At 42.8% G+C, this 15,533-nt stretch overlaps 1 protein-coding gene across 1 annotated transcript in view; it reads right to left on the minus strand.

Annotated features, from left to right (window-relative positions):
• Positions 1-15,533, minus strand: part of gfra1a (gdnf family receptor alpha 1a) — a 77,891-nt gene that overhangs the window by 41,204 nt on the left and 21,154 nt on the right. The gene's annotated exons all lie outside the window — the stretch shown is intronic.

The following is a 15,533-nucleotide window of genomic DNA, read 5'->3' on the forward strand; positions in this document are numbered from 1 at the left end:
CTTAGGAAGGATATTGCTGGGATTCGGGAGCAAAGGGGGGACTAGACACACACGAACAAAACAACAGTTTAGTCAAATTAACCGAACCACTTTATTCTGAAGTAAAACCCCAAAAGATTATATCTCAAAGGTTATATTAGGATGGTGGACCGTGGTCTTTATTTCCAACATTTTTAACCTCTGGCAATATTTCCTTCCTTCGATCACTTTTTCCGTATACAATTTTGTAATAGACAAGATAGACGTGTTGGTCTTAAACTGCAGAAATAACACCTGGGTTGTTTCATAGTAGAAGAAGAGTCTCTAAGATGAGCCATGAGGGTGAGATGAGGGTCATGAATGTGGTCCTTTACTTATGTAGAACAAGTAAACACAGTCACCTGTATTATCTACCAACCCCCTCTCATTAGTTTCTTGTCCCTGAGTGAAAAATGTCTCCTGTCCATTAGGCGGGCTACTGTTATGATGTAGGAGGCCATAGAGAAGCAAGTGACGCTCCACAGATCTAAGTGTCTACATACGCCCGGACACTGTTACACTATAGATCCTTATCTGTTTATAGGAAGACGATGCAACGCGCACAAACGAGGGAGCGTGAGCACTGGCGCACACACACACACACACACACACACACACACACACACACACACACACACACTTGTAGCCTAGCCTGTAAAATCTGCTGTCTCATCCATCAGCCACGGTAACACAGCTTCACCTCTGACAGTGTTTAAATAACATTGTCTGAACAGATCTGCGACGATGGAGGAGCGACCGCACTGTGAACCCTCCTGTGACTTTTGACTTCCCAAAAAGACCTCCATGATAACAGTGACTGCCCCCGTGGTATGCATCTGTCTGCCAGCAGCAAAGAGACACTCATCACCATTTGTACTGACAGAGGTAAGTCAGAAAGGACCGATAGAAAGGGGATTGTCTTGGAAGCTGATGCAGAATAAAGAGCAAAGTACAAAGCAGTGGGAAATATGCTCTCAATTTCCAACAACACCCTACAATTTCTAAACTGTCGGATTCAACTAGAGATACTGCTGCCCCCACTAGATGCTTACTTTCACTTGTAATCTGAATTATCAGTGGGACAACCCATTCTCCCTATCGGCGTTTAGACCCGTCCCCTCCATCTTCCAGACACAGTCCAGATATCAGATTCCACCCCAGTGAAAAAGTGTGGATGTTCTCAGGTTGTAAAGATGATGGAGAAGATAAACAACATGGGGTGGGGGGAGGACCAGAGAGCCAGCAGGAGAGAGTGGGGTCCGCTGTTGTATTGCTTGAGCGGCCATCCGTCAGGTGTTCTAGTTGTTGGGCAATCTATTTCTTTATCCTGTTAAGTCGTGTCGTTGAGCTTTATGGGCTGGCAGACCTGTGGGCAAAGGAAATGGGCTGTCCGTCTGTTTCCTCAGGGGGAGCAGGATTTATTTCCGTTAGTGGAAGGCTCAGAAAGGATCCTACCAAACACGAGGCCTTTGCTAGAGCAGGACAGGGTGAGCCGAACAATCCTTGATTTGGCTCAGTGTTTTATTCCTGCTAAGCATGCGGCAGCACGAAGGTGCAATGAGGTCAGAAATGACACAATCTGGGCATAAGACTGTCCTCACCTGGAGAAAACTGCAGAGGTTGTTTGCTCAAAACTACCTATGCATGGCCAATGCATTCCTGAAAATGGTCTTTTGCAGTCATGTATAGTGATGACTTCCTTCTAAAAGTATCAGTAACAGTTCTTGGGTAAGAAGTTGAGGTGGACAGAAAGAACCATGAAGGCGATCATTCTATAACTCTAACCAAGCGCTCTTTGTTGCCTGAACTTGACATATACTACAGCAAAGATGCAGGTAAACGTCTCTGATCTACAGGTCGCTCGTCAAACAAGTTCATGTTCAAAAACGCTGAACTCCAAATAAAAGAAAACAGCCACACACTGACTTGGGCTGGCGATTACAGAACAGGTGAGAGACGCAGGAACCCGAAGAAAAGAAAAGAAAAGAAAAGGTGAGGCAAAAGAAGAAATGCATTAAGCATAAAATACTGACAAATAAATGTACAAGAATTAGAATCTGTTTAGTTTCCTTATTGAGACAATAAAGGAAGAAGCAGAGTAATTGTGACTAAGAAAATGTGATTAATGGAGACACAGCTCGATCATATCCATCAAACTTATCTTTAATTATTAAGGTTTGGCTTAAATAAACACTCTTAGGAAAAATAAAAATCTATTTGAGCGAGAAACGACTTTATTTATTCAATTAAAAGAGACAATGTCAGAGCGGAGAACTAATTCTCTTTTAACTGCTGCCAGCACAATATGGCTCAACAGACATCCATATTAATGCACCCTAGTGCATTAATTAAAATCGGAATCAACCAGTGCACTCAACTGCAATTTGAGCCCACAAAAGAATTCATTCATTTGGCCTAAAATAATCATTAAAAAGCTGCATATCCTGTTTCCAAAACTCAGTGTTGAGTTTTCCTGTTATTTATTCATTGAATGTATTAACCTGAAGGCATTTCACAGAGTGGGTAATTTATTATTCAATAAGGTTGATATTGCAGCGCCGACACTTGGAAACAATATTTATTCGAGACAAATGTGAAATAAATCTGTAGTTGAAAAGACGGCAGAGAGGGAGAGAAGACTTTGCAATCATAAAAAGTTAAAACGGGAGAAGTGTTGGATTCACTGATTTATAGTATCTTACAGCAAAATGGGCACACGTTTTCTTTGTTATGCATTCCAGCAAACATTTTCACAATAATGTGATTTTCAGCCTCCAGGCAAAACAACGGACTACTTTCAGTTATTGACCGTCTACTTCGGTGGACGCTGACCTTGAAATGCACACACAGATCTGGGTCAAACAGCTGCGCATGCTAATAAACGTGCCGCATTCGCACGCAAAGTAGTAGAGGCCCCCGACAAACACACCCATCCCCCCCCCCACCCCCAACCCCCCGGAGCCAAATGTGAACTTCTGGTTCTGCTCATGACCACATTATGCATCATAAGCAAATATGTCATTTCATCCAGTTTCAATATGTTGTTCACTCGTAGAGACCTTCTGAACATAAGTAGTATATATATACATATAATATAAATGTATAGCTATATAGCTGGGGATACATTATTCCTGCATGAACAAGTTCAAAATATTGCGAATCCTACTTTTTGGCCCACATGATACAGTACTTAGTATATTCAGAAAGTCATAAATGGCTGTAATCATTTTTTTCATACCCAACATTACCTTTAATTTACATAAAATGTTTTAAGGGCTTTAAACAGCACAAAAAAAATCCTCCGATTTTGCGAGAGCTGTATAATTACAGCGCTAGCCATCGAAACAATTCCTTATCCTGCATCTAAGCTACAATTATCCTCCACTAGTGCTGAAACCCGCCCCTGCGAGCCATTTTTCTTTTTTCTGAGAGAGCTGAATTTTGCAGCAGAAAATGGTAATCTCTACAAGCTACAGCAGAAGCTGACAGAACATTCATTGTGCCTCATAATGGCTGAAAGGGCTTAAATCAAAGTGTTTCTGCGAGGTACAGGAACACTCCAAGCTGTGTGTAAAAAGTGGACCTCAGCACTGGCTATAAGTAAAGTGCAATCCTTATCATTTTTGATAGTTTCCTGCAGACGAATGCAAGTCATCCCACCCAAGTGCACTCCAAGTGGACTGTTGTACAAATAAATAAATAAAAAGAAACACAGCCTCTCAGACTCCATTATTTTCTTGGCCGTCTTCCAGCGTGTGGATATTTTTCGGCATTTAGCGAGGGAAGATAAAACAAGCACACACCAAACTGTTTCCGTCAAATTTCCATCACGCTGCATGATAGCTGCAGGTGTACAACACAGCCAGCGTGTTCCTCTCTGGAAATCTTCCTGTTTAATTTCCCAGTCCGCCCGCTCGCCTGCCTGCCATCCTGAGAGGATATGTTAAATGTGCTTGGCCTGGGGATGTTTGATTTCTCTCTGCTGTGCTCCCTTCCATCTGACAGATTGGAATAATAAGGAGAGCTAATTGGAGAAGCTGCTCGTACACTGATTAGATGTGTGTGTGTTTTTTTAAGAAGCATCCGCCTCTTTCTTTCCATCTCCAGATGTATATTTTCCTCTCCGTCTCCTTTCTGATTTCACACATGTCGGTTCCTGAGTTTCTGGGAATGTGTGCCACTTCGACAGCGGATCTGTGTGTGTGTGTGTGTGTGTGTGTGTGTGTGTGTGTGCCCTTATGTATGTTCCGACCGTCTCCCCAGCCAACTGATAACAGCATGTCGGGAACCATTTCCAATTTGTCCTGCTTAGCATTACGACGCCCTCTTAATCCGGGGGAAAATCAATGCCCGATAATATGAAAATGTGCATTTGTTGTTTTACCATTGCCAGGGGGCCTTGTCTGCATCCCCTAGACGTCCAGCTATACATATGGCTGCATTAGCACTCAGAAGAAAACACAGGAACAGGCTAAAGTTGCAGCTGATACTGAATACTCAAGCTAAGTAGAAGAGAAGGAAGGTGAACAGCTCCTGGAGGTGTGTGAAAGTGTTTTTGTAAACTTGAGCTTCAAGTAGTGCTGCTCTTTGAATTTGGAACCTTAATGCCACTTTGAAATAAATCCCAACACCCGAGACACAGATATTAACGCATTTCACAAACTATTCTACTCCACTATTTAGCATTTTCACACCAGTAGTCTTCATTCAAGCAAGAACAAAGACCACACAGCTACTTTAAAAGGCTCTCTGTTCTCCTCTCTGTTCCTTTCAGATGAATTCTTTCAACCATCGTGAGCTCTTGATTTTCCCAAAAGAGCTTCTATATTCAGACTTTGATTCTTACAACCAATGAACGACGCCACCTCTGCAAGGAAAGGAGCTTATGATGTCTCACCCCGGCCTTCGCTTCAGCTGCTTCTCTTAAACAGAGTTAACATTGACGGAATTTTCATGAAGATTTGTCTTTTGAATGTCGCCTCGTACATTTCCCACTGGTGCGATTAAAAAAAGAAGAAGTACCGTCTGTTTCCTGTGAGGAACAGGGAGAGCCTGCTGACGGTTAAACCAACTAAATCCATTATTTCAGCTCTTCTCCTTTGACTGTAAGGGTAGATAACTTGCCATATTTTACCCACAAAGTGCTACTTATGTGTTATTTGAGTTTGAGTCAAAACTGAGTGAGAACAATTGGTAGCAGGAGTTTGAAAACATTGAATTTTGAGAAGAGATCTATGTCACGTTGATATCCATTCTTGTCACTTCTGAATACTTATTCTTCCATTTGAGAAAATGTAAGACACATAATTTAGTGTTGATATTTTAATTGCCAGAAAATCAATTGAGCTATGAGTATTAATTAATCAAAGTCACTATAAAAGGAAAATGCCAAACATTTGCTCGTTCCAGCTGTTTATTTCTATATTTTACTAATTAAATACCAATGAGTTGGCAATCTGTTTGTATGTTCATCCTGAAGATTCTACATTCATATGACTGCAACGATCAATTATTTCGATTGACAGTTAATCTGCCAAGTACATACTACCTGCTACTATCAATTAAGCATGAAGTCTAAAATGAATAATGGCAACGGTCCAAAACCAGTAGACATTCACTTTACAGAGAAAACCCAGCAAAAAGTCAGATGCATAGCTGAAATCAGTACAGTTTTGTTTCCGTATCTTTTTTAAATGGCTGTAGATACAGGTTCTCTCTTAGACTCTGCGCAATGCTCTCCATATGTAAGTATGTGTGTGTGTGTGTGTGTGTGTGTGTGGGTGTGTGTTCAGGACTCATCAGCAGTTCATCTGGCCTGTTGTTGAGGGAGATAGTCTCTGGTGGTGCTGAGCAGCGAAGGCCTGACCTAGCTGGATGTAAACAGCTTCAGATGAATACGGGGGGGCTTAGCAGGCAGACTGGCTGGAAGGATGAAGTACTGCACAGCTTAGCTACGGCCTCCATCAGCAAACCATCACACACACACACACACACACACACACTCGTGCACGCACGCATCACATCACATATAGCACGTCACACAAATCACAAATAACTGCCACCATTCCCGTGACTGAAGCTCTCCATCTTGAGGGAGACGGAGTTCAATTCTGCTCAGTCTTGCTCTCAAAGCAATGCATATAGACGTCAGCTGCGGCCCAAAGCTGGTCGCTAGCAGCCATGATATTAAATCCACGAAGAAAACGTTCACACACACACACACACACACACACACACACACACTCCTGAGAGAGACACCCACAACCTTACACGGGGAGAGTGACATGAATGCACACATTAGTCCTGAAACGATTAGTCAATCAATGAGCCACTTGTGACAGAGCTCTTTACAACCTTTTTTCCCTCCACATTTTATAAACAATTAACTGATAATGACAACGAAGCTGCAGCTATGAAACCGATTCTGCATACCAAGTCAGAGATACAAGCAAAAAAACGCGTATACGGATGGTGTTTGTGGTGCATCATCCGTCTTATTCTTGGCGCCCTCAATCCAGAGGCGTCTCCGCAAATAACGTTCATAACTTGTACCTGGCAAGAGCACTTCTGCCTGGCCTTGGCAACCTTGATAGCTCTTTGGAAAATCAATGCTCAGATAGGACTGAATCAGGGCCTGAGGGTGAAAAGGGAGGAGGGGAGGGCTAAGTGAAGTTTTGAGAGAAAAGGTGGGGAGGAGAGACAGACAGGAGAGGAGATGGATGAAGATGTTAGAGGAGGCGAGAGAAGAGAACACAGAAGAAAAGAGAGGAGACGAAATACAAGACATACTGTATTGTACTATTCAACTTGCTGTGTAATACAATATATGAGTATGAGAGCTAAACTACAGCTAAACGTACATCACGTTGTAGAGGGCACCAGTCGCTGTGAATAACACGCATCCCTGTAAGTGACTCAATGTGGATGTGGATTCAGTCTCGCCCGTCTGCCTCGCAAATTGCTGTGAGGGCCTGGGCCGCTGCACCGAATGCAATGCATGATGGGAGTCACACAATGTCAAGTTCATTGATTGAAAACAACTCGTAAAGCTGAACGAGGAATTAATTCAAAACAACCTTGGCGATGGCAGAGAACGCACCGTGTCCTCACAGCAAGCGAGCGCATGATATGAACTTCCGCTACGTCATATAAACTAATCACGTACCGATCAGCCGCGCACTCCAGATCAGACGGGACATTTCTGGCCAATTTTGACAGCCCTAATGTGCACAGCAATTACGAGACCTGTATCCATGGAGAGCAGTGCCGGGGCAGCAATAATTGCTGCTTTAGTCTGAAAGCGCCTTTGATTGAATAATCCCACACACACCAGGTCACTGCAACAACAGATCAAGTATTTTTCTAACCAGAGTTTGAGAAGGTCCTATACTTCCCACTTTAATAGAAGGGCTTATGTAAATAGTTTACTAAGGAGTCAAGAGACAGAGGGACTCCTTCTCAGAGGCAAAGAGCCCTGACATGATAAGTGACAAAGGTGCTGCTCCTACCCTTGAATGATCTTGTACGACAGACAAGAGCCAGGAGAAGAAATATGAGCTGAGGGGAAAGGTAGAAAGGATTTATTTCTACTCACAGATAAGAGCCAAGTGCAGCAAGTTGAAGGGGGGCAGATAGGGGAGATGGGAATGAAATTCAGAGCGGAGGGCCAGAAGTATTTCTTGAAGAGATGACAGTAGAGAAAAGAGCAGGAGATAAGGAGGCAGCTGTCCAAGCCGGCCTCGTTTTGGGCGTCGCGCTGGAGAAGATCTGAGGATAGATGACTGCAGGCAGCAGAAACCCAATCAACGTGTTTCACAGGTCAGCATTCAAATGGTTAAATCATTGATTGTCCCGACCAAGTGAAAAGACCAGGACAACTAATCTGTGTGCCCAAGTGGACAAGGGATATTTGCCAAAAGCCAACCACAAAAAAGTCCTACAAATAAATTCCGCAGCAGATAAACAGACTGATTAACAGACGGGTTAATTAACCCGTCTGTTAAACAGATTAATTAACGGGGAAATGAATTTCAGTTCCATTTTTACAGAGATCATGTGACACCATAATTTGTGTGAGCTATGAGAGTCAGCTAAATGGATAAGATATTGACTTATTAAGGCTTTTACACACCAGGGGCTCTTTTTTTTGTGCAGCTAATTTGTTTTTGTCTTGACTACTTTCACACAAAACCTGAATATTTAGATACAAAAAAGCCCAAAAATGTTTTCCTGAAACAACAACACAGAGGCTCGGTAGTCCGAACCAAGACGGCAAACTTTATTACTCCTTTAAACGTTGACAAAAGCAGCTTGGCCATGATCCACTCCATCCGTTCTTATACCTTTCACAATAAAAGACCTTTAATAGCCGAGGTGAGAATTTTGCATTTTTGTGTCGTTTGTTCTTCTGGTGTGTAAAAGCATCTATGACGATTAAAGAATGTCTGTACTAAATCTGTGCGACATTAAAACTCAATGACAACATCTCCACCTGAAGAAGAGGAAAATAACAAAACAAAAGGCAGCGGGCAGAATATCAGATGTATAAAGCTGCAGTTGATTCTTTCCATGAAGGCAACAACCAGAAGTGCTGACATGGTGACGTCCGTGACATCAGTCATCGGGATGTTGCACGAGGGATAAAGCTCTGCTCCACAGAGAGAAGGGCAAATGCTAATCCTGGCAGGATTTCACCACTTTATCAATGAATGATTAATGACTGTGGTGGAGAGTATAGGAATAGCATTTTCATACAGAGGAACTGTCTCGCTAAACGTAATGATCTGCGATCAATCAATGTCAAGGCCTATCAGTAATCCAAAGGGTATTGGCAAACTGAATCCTTCATGAGCGCAGTTGCCGCTCACCAGGTGTTCACTCGCGTTGTCCTACTGAGATCTCAACAGGTTTGCAAATGTAGCCAAAAGCCCAACAGGAATCAGAATACTAGACGGCAAAAACGTGGATTTCCAGATCTAAATATGTTCAAGCTTTTAAATGAAAACTTTGCAATATTTGTTGGAAAAGTGAAAGCTTTTTAGAGCTCAGGATCACGCAGATAAGTGGAACTTGAGTTGTCAACTGCTTTTTCTTAGATCAAGACTGAACCTGGTGAAAGGAAACCAGTGTGAGTGAGTTGTGTACAGGGCCTGGAATCACTAAGCTGCTGAAACTAGCCGATATGCAACGTACCATGCAGGCCTATTACCTCTACACCAGTGATGATAATGGAGAGCCGGCATGATTTCTCCAGATGACGCAGGTCTCATCTTCACTTAGCCTAAAAAAATATCGTGGGACCGTAGAAAAGCCATTAAACTGTAATTCTCTCTCAGTCACAGTGACTCAAACAAAGAACTGCACCAGATGAAATGATGCAACTTCCAGCGGTGCACCTTTGTACTGCCACGGTTATAAATCGGCCCCCTGAGGGCTCAGCAGGTCTGTGAGCGAACTTCCTGCGTCCCAGTGAAATCCTTCCCCACTTTGCTTCAACTTGTTTCAGAGTGCCACATCACTCTGCTCCACCTCGCACATGCATTATGCTAATAATAATCTAGAGCTTAGCGGTGTCACCACGGCAACCACATCCCAGATGTGTTTCTTTCGCTTCCCTTGAGAGAGAGAGAGAGAGAGAGAGAGAGAGAGAGTGAGAGAGAGAGAGAGAGAGAGAGAGAGAGAGACACCGGCACCGAGACGACTGCTGTGAAGTATGTGTTCCTGACAGGAGAGGACAAATAGTGCTGAACAAACACAGCATTAGAAGCGTCTCCCTACCTGTGAGCAGCAGATATAATGTACACAAATGATTCCTGCCACAGTGCCCGTGGGGAGATCCACAGCAATTCCAGCTGAAATGAACATTGTGAGTGGTGGTGGTGGTGGTGGAGTGCAGGCGAGTGTCTGTGCGCTACATTTATGTGTCCGCAAATCCACGCTTGTTTGTTTTATGCGTTTGAATCTACCTTTTTTTGATTGCACACATGTCCTTGAGTCACGGTGCTTTTCCGCAACGCGGACGTGAATGTGCTCGCCTCCGTCCATCCATCAGGCGGCTGATTACATCAGGTGTCAGCGCCTAAACTGATTACTCTGGCGAGAGGCAAGCAACAAAGCAATAACGCACTCCCAGTCTCAATCTGCTGCCCTTAACTTCATTCCGAAGACAGACTCCTCTCACTTTCAATATCTGCGCTCGCATCGCAATTCAGCTGGAAAGCAACAGGAGCTTTCATTGTTTCTCAGAGAGACAAAGCCGGAGAAATCTTCCCTTTACACAACAAAGAGGATAAATATGCTCATTACTATGGCTCAATCTTTGTAAGTTCATTTCGAGGGAACATCTTATCTTCTTTAGGATGAAAGACAGTCATCATCTGACTGACATATGAGAATAGAAAATATCACAAGGTAATTAAAAGACAAAAGTGTCATAGAGAGGTCATTCAAGGCCTTTAACATCAAGTTTCCAGTAAGCAATAAGTCTACACATCTGGGGAAAATATACACTATGTTATCAATGAAAATAAATATTTGTTGTAAAGTAAGAAACGAGCCAATGTGTTTCGGTGTCGTGTCATTCTTCGATCCAAATGTTGCAGTAATTATCTTCACTAAAGAAGTTGAGAAAATAAAAGTAGAAATCAATGCTCGTTTCCATCAACATACAGCACCCATAGGAACATCTTTTGAAGAGTTCAAAACAATATGCAGGTTGACACATCATTTTGTTGCCACTTCCTTTGCAACATGGTGCTTGAGTTAGCTTCATTAATTAATTACTTTCCCCTCCTGCCCACATGTATAGCGCCATATGGTGCACTGTGACCACGAACCTTTTTTTCTCGTGAAATGAACACATGGCACCGTTTTCAACAGGCACCATTAAAGAAACAGAAGGAGAATAAAGAGAAGAAGAAGAAGAAGAAGAAGAAGAAGAAGAAGAAGAAGAAGAAGAAGAAGAAGAAGAAGAAGAAGGTGTACTTGGCTTGAGGTAATCTGAAATTCAAGACAATTTCTCATTAAGTCATTATCGACTGGAAAAACGTCTTTTCCATCACTCCCTATTGCCTTTTTTCTGCATCAAGATGCCATCTTTGCATCTCTGCTGCATTAAAAACATTGTTGCAAAATGTCGACATTTGTGTTTTTACCATTTAGGTTTTTTTGTTGTTGTAATTTTAAAGAAAAATGCATAAAAAAGATGCATGAAGACACACTCATGATGTCCAAGCCTCCCTGCAGAGAGCCTCTCTAATTGGCTTCCCTCTCTCCAAGACTAATCAAAACGGTCAATAATTGGACCAGCGGGGTGGAGAGGGGAGGTCACAGCGGACATCGCTTTGTTCTTTAGTTCACTTTTTTCTCCTTGTGGTCTCTGTCTGTCTGTCTGTCTGTCTGTCTGTCTGTCTGTCTGTCTCTCTCTCTCTCTCTCTCTCTCTCTCTCCCTGTGTGTTGTCTGCCAAGTCCTCCTCTATTTACCGACAAACCTGCCTCCTCTGTGTTGGAGCTACAATAATGTGCTTATGGAAGCTCAGTCGCTTATTATCATTTTCCCCCAATAATGCTACTTTGTGATTGGCAACAGGAAGCAGTGACAAATATGGCCGTCGCAATAACCGCAATAAAATTGCAATACCGCGCTATTGAGAAGCCAACTGCAGCGGATGGGAAGTAACTGCCACAATTGCTGTGTTCACGTTTTTGTCTTTTTCCCATTTTTTGCAACGGGAGCGCGGTGTGTTTACACTATGCTACAGGACACACCAGACGCCAGCAGCGTGACGGAGCGCTGAGCGCAGCACATTCGATCATTTCTTTCTCATCGCCAAGAGGTGAAAATTATCAACTTTTGTAAAATATTCGTCAACAAATCATCAAGATATTTCGTACGAATAAGCAAAAAAGAAAAGAAATTTAAAAAAAGATTACAGAAACCTACCAAGTCTTCAAGCAACAAAGCTCTTATGAAAACACAGAGACGCTGGCGTTAGTCTGAGCACGCGGCGCTAATGCAGTGGTGCAATAACTTTTTGTTTTGGAAACAAAATTTACAGCCATGATCCATCTCAACACCTTGGGCAACATAAAATCCCATCCCTATAACGTGCACCTGTTACTTATTCCTGTGGATATCACCTTTCATCCATCATAAATGGTGTCACACGTCTGTGGTGAACGTACAAGGTTTTTTTTCAGAGACCAGTTAAATTATGACCACGGCATGCTGTTGAACATCTCTCACTAGCAAAGGCAGCAAAACTGTCAAAATCGGCAGCTGGCTGATGGAAGACAATACATGCCTTCACAAACTGGGAGGACGAGAAGGGCACAAGTCCCATGATGCTCAGCCTCAGACGGAGCCGGGGGAACGCTAACTAATTGCTCTTGTGAGACTTCACGCTGGCTTTCTGCAATTAACTTCACCTACGTCTGGGCGCTACTTGAGCTGCTACATGATCTGCTGTGTAGACAATAAGATTAGCTGCAGTCACAGCCGGGCCAGGCCGAGTCACATCTGCTCGCTCCACGTCCAGATGTATGGCTTAGAAACTGCAGCTTCTCCATAGTTAGGCCTTAAAGACACACTGGGGAGAGTTTCAGGGTCTATTTCCCTCAGTAGAATAAAGTCACGCCTGGATTCAGCTTCATCAACTGGTTTCTTATTACAGTTGACTCAAGCTTTGAGTAAAAAATTGCATAAAATATAACATTTAGTTCCCTGCAAAGTCAAATAAAATCAAATATTAAATACATACAGTATATACTATATATATATATAGGCTGGAATTTCAACATTCATGGCACGGTGTTTCAGATAAGTGATTCATAAGAACATGCATTTCCTTTGCACACCATGAATCAACATAGGCCCTGCTAACACCTATTTGACAACCCAATCCCCATATTCATTACCCTCCCGGAGCCTAATGGTAATGAGAAATAGTTTCAGACCTGCCTCCAACTTATTCAATTCTTCGTGTAAATACACCGTAGGCCAGGGAGCACGGCGCGAGCAAGCCTAGCATAACTGGCAGCCTGAGCACATAATCCCAACTACAACACGGCACGGAGCACAGAGGAGGAGGAGGAGGAGAGGGGGAGGCCGGGGGGGGGGGGAGAGAGGAAGAAACAGTGAAAAGGGGATGAAATAAAGCAGGCAGAGACAGCAGAGGTGAGGGGAGAAAAGAAGGCTGGAGCGAACGCGGGGGAGGGCAGATGATTAAGAGGGGACGGGGAGCAAAAGACAAAATGGGAAACAAGTTTTAGGGTGTTTAATTAACAAAGCCATCGATAAACAGGCACATTAGCGCGTTGTTAAACTAGATGGAGACGTAAATTGTCTGCTGCTCATTTGCATGTTTGACCTTTGCATCCACTTCAAATTGATTTTTACAAACACAGCTTGGGCCCTTCATGTGCAGATTCTACACAACTTCCAAAAGGGGCAGAAGGCAAATTCTCAATATATTTACAGTTAGCAGACCTTCGGGGAAAATGAATAGAAATAGAAATGACTTTGATGGAAAAAAAGATGCTTGAAGTAAAAAATGCATTTAAAGATCTCTTTACCGTACATAATCTATACACACATACTCTTAAATATCAAGTCAGACTCCCTAAAATATGTGAATTTAAAGCCTCTTCTCCTCATAGTTTGCAACATTAGGCAGCAGCCACTTCAATTGGTCTAAAATGTAGTTATTAAACTACTTAATACATTCATGTCAGAGCTGGCAGAGAAGCACAGGCAACATATATATACCTCACTTCGCTCTTTTAACTTTCAGATCCACTTGTTCTACCCCTTAAAGCTGCTGCTTCCACGCACATTTCACCTTAATCTGAAAGATAGAAAATTACAATATTGAAGAGTTCTGCTCCCTTGTGAAAGTGAAGCCAAATTGCAAAAGCGACCTCAGACTCCATTGGGATCAGATCTGCACTTGCGCAACAAATTAACTGGTGCGCTAATATATAGGTCCGCATTAATTCACTGCGGGAGCACGTCCCACTCCTCTTATCTCCAGAACTGCACAACAACCCTGAGGACAAGTGCGCTTCACATGCTGAAGAACACTGGTACATTTCAAACTAAAGGGGTTTAACTCAATGGACAGTTTTTGGAAAATCAGCAGAGCCATCACTGTCTAACTTCAATGTTAAATCCATTGGTAAGTGTGCACACACAGGCAGCTAATTCTGTCTGAAAGTGCACAGCTGTGGATGAATTAACTTATCATATCGTGGCCTGGTTATTCCGGGGTGAAAATCTCTAGTCAGGAAAACAAATCAAACATCTTAAGATGGAGTGTGGTTGAGTGTAGGAATATATTACTTTGAGTTCCCACTTGTAAACGAAATTGGTTTCCTCGCCAGTCGTAAGCGCATTTGCACTGAGTACATTTCAACCTTCACTTCCCCAAGTTAAGATGCAGGAGCACCAGCGCTTTGCATGTAAATCTCCCAAGTTTAAGCACACAGCCTACGCTCGCTGGCTCGCTCTGTCTGTCTGTCTGTCTGTCTCTTTCTTGCTGTAACGCACATGCACTCTCTCTCTCTCTCTCTTTCTCTCTCTCTCCACACACAAAGCTGCACAAATCCAACTCTGACTTTAACTCTCTAACTTGTAAAACCCCATAACTTGTATTTCACGTGCAATATACTGCAGGGCAATTCCAAGACGAGTCACTGGCAGAGACATAAAGTCAAGTGCGCACACGCACACACACACACACACACACACACACATTCAAATCAGTATTCTCCCGTCATCTGAATAAGTAAGCGTGCCAATATCTTTTTTATGTCTAATCTGACTAAACTGTCATGCAAAACCAGGTAGAAACAGAGGAGTGATAAATGACTGTTCTAGGTAGTATATTGCAGTTATTAATATATATTTAAAGTAATGATTCAAACTACACACACATTGGGCGTAAAAAAAGACGAAAACACAAAAATGTTGTTTGGCTTGCTGAGTGTCAGCAGAGTTCTAAAACATTAACTCTAAAAGTGATACATTTAAAGGAAAATGTAATATTTCACTCAAAACCTCATTAAGAAAATGGGGGAAATAATGTTAAATGAGAACCAAGTTCTTTCCCACACCAATAAAGGAAATGTCTGCTCCAATGTGGCGCTTGTTGATGTGATGTGGTTCTGTTGAAGTCACATGTGACTTTGGCCAATGCTGGTTTAAAAAAACGCCCCGAGTCTCAACAGGCTCGGGTCTGAAACCATGAAAACCTGGACTTGATTAGCGTTACAGGACCACACAGACTACATGCAGCCAAATGAAACATATGTTAGGACATTCACGTGTCAATATTCAGCCGGGTCTTGATTTCCAAACCAAACCAGAACGTTACTCTCAACACCATATGCAGGATCATTTCAAGTGTCCTGCAGCTGAACGACCACACTGCGGAACTAAATGTCTGAGGACATCATCATCTCCTCCCGGTTTCCCCGCTCACCGAGCTCAATCTGCCCTCCAGCGATCTGGCACAAGA

Source organism: Anarhichas minor, unplaced genomic scaffold (assembly GCF_050575085.1).
Source record: "Anarhichas minor isolate MPS153535 unplaced genomic scaffold, ASM5057508v1 ptg000029l, whole genome shotgun sequence".
Taxonomy (NCBI): domain Eukaryota; kingdom Metazoa; phylum Chordata; class Actinopteri; order Perciformes; family Anarhichadidae; genus Anarhichas; species Anarhichas minor.